The 5,441-nt window shown below is 39.3% G+C and overlaps 1 pseudogene; it reads left to right on the forward strand.

Moving 5' to 3' along the window:
* The first annotated feature begins 2,589 nt into the window (after positions 1–2,589).
* On the forward strand, positions 2,590–3,036 carry LOC147613936 (18.1 kDa class I heat shock protein pseudogene; annotated as a pseudogene).
* Positions 3,037–5,441: the final 2,405 nt, after the last annotated feature.

Below are 5,441 nucleotides of genomic sequence, written 5' to 3' on the forward strand. Positions count from 1 at the left end.
TCTCACAGGTCCATAAAATTTAAGCCCATGTGTGCCATATCATCACTCCCTAGCCAACATGAGTTATTGTGAAATGTAGTTTTAGGCATATAGAATAAGAATGCCATTTTCCATCATGTACACCATAATTAATGAGGTTACCATAGCCATTACCTCTCATAAATTCACTGTATTACTAAAAACTAATTTCAACTGCTAAGGTGCTTAAGTGTGCTACAACAAATGCATCTACATAGGTATCTATCTAGCTTCATCTATTAAGGTTCTTGAGTGTGCTACAACAAATTTATTTGTATAAGGATTTTCTACCTAGTTTAATAGAATAAGTAATAAAGGGTACAACATGGCCGGCAGATGGAGTTTTAGGGTTCAACCAATGCGACTCTCTTGAATCTCACAAAAAGAGGGCTAAATTTTTGACCTCTTGAAGTAAGAGGCGATAGAAGGCAGCACTTTAAATGAGGAGAGGGGGGTATCAACATGCCACTTCCACTCATGGAAGTCCATACTTGCTACATGGATGTGGAAACATAATCTCCAAGGTCTTGCTAGGAGGGAAAGCATCTCATCTAGGACATCTAAGAGGTGATCCCTAAAATAATAATTGTAATTCCTCATGATAGGCCAAAAATTGTCAAAGATACCCCCGAGCAGAACTTTTCGAGCAAGGAAAATATTGAGCGACACAAAGACTACTTTATTGAATCTTACCATTTGTCTTAGATCTTGTACTTTCATCGTGGTGATATAACATTATGTCCATGTGCATATAAACATGATGTACAACGACCTTGATTGCACCATGTGGCTGCCTCTACAGAACTCTACGATCCTACCTTTCTAATGCTTGTTAGGATCACCATTGTCTTTTCATTTTACTTTGAATGCTCCTTGAGTCTTGGGTCTCATCGTGATCTAATCTGACTTCCTAAACCGCTGAGGGATGTAGCTGTCCCATCAACATCCTTCCTGTTGAAAACCTCCACACTTTCAATGTTTCAAATTTGTTTTCTCCTAGAGCTCATCTACAAAGGGCAAAAAGAACATTATTATCATTTCATTTGGCTCAACAATCTAAATAATGAAAACAAAACTTTATAGAAATGTTGTGGATCTTGCACTTCGTTTTCCTTATAGTGGAGTTGAAAAATAATCCTGTAAGTTTTCACAAATGACACCATGGTTAGGAAGATTAATGAACATAACAAATAAAATAAAATCATGAAGAAATCATGATTAGAAAACATAGCTTAACAAAGTTTATGAGACTAGTAAGATGGAATAAAAGAGGCTGAGAGAAGAAGAAGAAAAGATGAAGCAAATACAATGAAAATAAGTGATGTTGTAAGAGAGTCGGGAAACGAAGAGAACTAAGTTCAAAATATGGAGGAAGTCTTCAATTAGACTAGCTTTCAATCAGTATGGCGTGTTTTCTTGATATTCCTTCTGACATACGTTTTGGTAGGTAGTATTCAGGCTTGATATTCTTCTATTTTTGAGTTTTATGCTGGCCAATATATTGTATTCCTCTTTTTTTTGAGCTCAAAATTGTGGGGACCACTCTGACAAAAAAGATCCATGTTACATGGATCTAGAATTCAAGCACTCCCATTGGCTGGCCTTATATTATTTTAATGGGCTCTAAAAGGGCCCATATGGAGCCTGCATTTCCCCTAATGTGTAGTTTAGCTCAAGGGGGAGTTTTGAAATGTCAAGATCAACACGAGCTGCTGACACTCATGACGTGCCTAGGTGATTGCTCCACCTATACACAACTAGAGCGTTTATTAGCTGATGGGTGAAATCATGAAAGGGTGTCTAAAAAAGTACTTTGGAAATTTTCTTTTCAATCTACATTTTGGTGTATCTTGAGCATACAAATTCAAAAGTTGTCGGAGAAGGTGGATTTAGAACCTGCTCTTCAAGAGCTTTCCAATGATATGTCACATGAGGGGGTTTTGACAAAATCTTAAAAGGGTTTACAGTGCTCCCCATTTTTTGATCTTGCAAAATGGGAATTGGTATTTTTTAAAACTCCCTAATATGGTCTTTACTTCTTCTCATAAAGGAAAAATTGGTACTATTTCTGTACTTGTGAGTACTTTGCTTTTTCTAAATGTCAGGCTAGAGTACCTTTTAGGTTTGGCTACGTTGAATGTAATATTTTATGAAAGAAAATTCTTAAAGAAATATTCTCACATAGGATATTAGTACTCTTGAACTTTTGTACTATATTGGTCAATATTATGTACACCGTATCATGCTTTTATCTTGACAAGATGGAGCTTCGCCATCTTGGGGCAGTGTTGAGATGGCAAGCTCAACACGATTTGTCACTCATGTTGTACCTAGTAGACCATTTCACCTTTATACTACTAGCGTATTTGGTAGTTGAGATGATGGGATCTTTGACATTGATTCTATAGTTGGACTACACCTACCTAGTCCAATCGAGTTATAGCATACTTATCCTGCGAGCTCACCTATTTAGCATGTTCACATTATGGACTGCTTGTATATAGTACTCTAGTACTTATGTTGGTTTTCACTTATCTTTTATAGAACTCTTTTGAAAACAAGAAGGAAGAAATGGCCCTCTCTTTGTTCGGCCGCAGCAGCAGATCAGGCGAAGATCCCTTCGACTCCCTGCTCTTCGATTCGCTCGCCTTCCCGTCTTTCTCTTCCTCTCTGCGCGCCAGCTTCCCGGAGCACCCCAGCTTCGCCCGGGACGTGGCTGCGGTGGCTAATACGCAGGTGGACTGGAAGGAGACCTCGGATTCCCACATCTTCAAGGCCAACCTGCCTGGTAAGAATATCGCCCCCCCTTTCCCCCTTCCTCCTCCGTCTCTTTTATCGGAATTGACTGCTCATGAGCAAAGCCGTGTGCCCTGCTCTGCAGGTCTGGCCAAGGAGGACGTGAAGGTGCAGGTGGAAGACAGGCGCGTGCTGCAGATCAGCGGCGAGCGCAAGAAGGAGGAGACGGCTTCCTCGGACAGGTGGCACCGCGTAGAGCGGGCGCAGGGCAGCTTCCTTTGACGGTTCCGCCTCCCCGACAACGCCAAGGTGGAGGAGGTGAAGGCGGCCATGGAGAACGGCGTGCTCACCGTCACCGTCCCCAAAGTGCCCCCGCCGGAGCCCAAGTCTGCCGTCAGAAGTGTCCAGATCTCGGGCTGAGAGAAATCGTTCAAAGACTCTCTCTCTCTCTCTGGCTATGTATGTGGTCGAGTCATGTGTGTTTATATTACAGGGTCCTTCCTGCATGTGTAGTAGAGGGACCAGTTTTGGGTGTTCTTGTACAAGTTATTAAAAAAAAAAAAGAAGAATGTATCACAACCTCTCTTTTTAAAGAATTGAAAGCTTTTGTCGATGATGTCTATCTAGCTTTACTTGTTCAACATCACGGACATGTATGATCATTTGTTTTTGCTCATGTTTAGCATATATGAATGAGGAGAGAGAGAGAGAGAGAGTGAGTGAGAGGATGGACTATATGGATGAAGTGGTACATTAGAGGCTATTGTACTTGCCTCTTAGCCATGCCACAAAATTTTGAGGAGTTGTCGTCGCTATCTCCAAGTTGTGATAAATATGCAATGGATCTAACTTTCATGAATAATATGATGTTGATCTTGAAGTAGCGATGTTTGATGTAGAAGTTAATATTCTTGGAAGTAGCGATCTAATCTTCGATGTAGACGGCGTCAAATTTAAATTACTCTTCTTATGTCATAGCAAAACCTAGCAGGTGCACTTGGAGTGTTCCCAAGATGAGTGTGGTTGATCTTCTCTCAGTGGGTGCTTTTCCTTGCCAATCCATTCAATGTGCACTCTTTAATGACCTCATACTATGGTTTGGTACGAGTCTCATTAGTCCTTGTTAGTAGCTAGAGGTTGTTTTGTTTGGGCTTTTGTTTTGCATCTTCTTACCTATGTGGTAGTAGATATTTATTATTTCTTGAAAGCGCAAGTGTAGGAGGTCAAGGTCGCTTCCCTTGGGTACCCAATTGTGTAGTCATGGTACACATGGATCTCCTTGGTCTTCATGCTAGTACACAATGTATCCCTTGGTATAGCAACCACAAAAATTTTAAGCCCAAGGATAAACCATGTTTCCCTTTAGTACACATTTGTCTTAGTTTAGTTTTGTGTAGCACAATATGATGGCTCTTAAATTTGTCGCGTACTAATTAGTACATTTTAAGTGTACACAAGGCTTGTATATGGATGAGGTGGTACTCTATAGGCTATTTTTGTACTTGCCTCTTAGCCGTGCCACAAAAATATGAGTTATCATCATCATCTCCAAATTGTGATAGATATCCACTGGATCCAGCTCCCATGCGTATAATCATGATTTGGACGTAGATATCTTTGAGATGGAGAGGTGGTGTTTTAGTCATATGTTGAAATAACTCTCATTATTTCATTGTCTATAACACAGGGTGTGTGAAAGTTTCTTCCCCTCTATTAAGACAAGTTTAAGATTTGTTGATCTTCTCTTAAATAGGTGCTCTTCTTTGGCTATCTAGCTTTGTGGTGCATGTATTCCTTTGAGCTGATAGTATCATTTAATACTAGTCTCATTAGGCATTGTTGGCTAAAGGTGGTTGTTTGGGATTCCTTGGCATTTTCTTACCTATGTGGTAGCTATTAATTATTTCTTTAGAGGTCTAGTAGTGTAGGTCAATTTGCTAACTTCTTTTTCAATGTATTTTATTAGAATTTAATGAATGCAAAGAAACTTAACTAATTTGCACCTAGGACCTTCTCATCAGTCATTTGTGATGCTCGAACATTGTATCGTTGTGATCAAGGATTATAATAATGATTTGTATATTTAATAAGGGATATGAAGAGGTATGACGAACATCCCATGGTTCAACACTCCATTTTACCTAAACCCATTCGACTGCCCTTCTAAAGGAAGCTTGTATATAAACCAATTGTATGCACCAAAAGGTTCAACACTCCATTTTACCTAAACCCCATTCGACTGCCCTTCTAAAGGAAGCTTGTATATAAACCAATTGTATACAAAGAAAAAGTGAGTTTGACTAAAGTTTCTATCTCATGCAAGTCAAAGTTGCATATCTTCTTATTTTTATACAAATACTATAAGATAAATCAAGCAAAATGGCATAAATTAGGATTTGAATTCATTAGAAAGATGGTTCTCTCACAAAGATGGTCATGTTGACGTGTGGATCTAGTTTCCTCCTTTCATGCTAGCTTTCCCTTTGAGCTTCTAAATGTGGGATGCCAACAGTTGGAGTGACAACACAATTCATCTTTATCAATTACGAGCTGATTCTAGAAACTTTAAGAGCTTGGAAATGGGAAAAAAAAAAATTAGAACCTTGTAAAAACACTCCTTTCACAAACAAGTGAATTGTTATGTGTTTTCCAGTATTGGCATAAAAGTTGACAAAAGATAGAGGCTA

This window comes from Cibotium barometz, chromosome 43 (assembly GCF_041138505.1).
Source record: "Cibotium barometz isolate CiBa-2024 chromosome 43, ASM4113850v1, whole genome shotgun sequence".
NCBI lineage: Eukaryota > Viridiplantae > Streptophyta > Polypodiopsida > Cyatheales > Cibotiaceae > Cibotium > Cibotium barometz.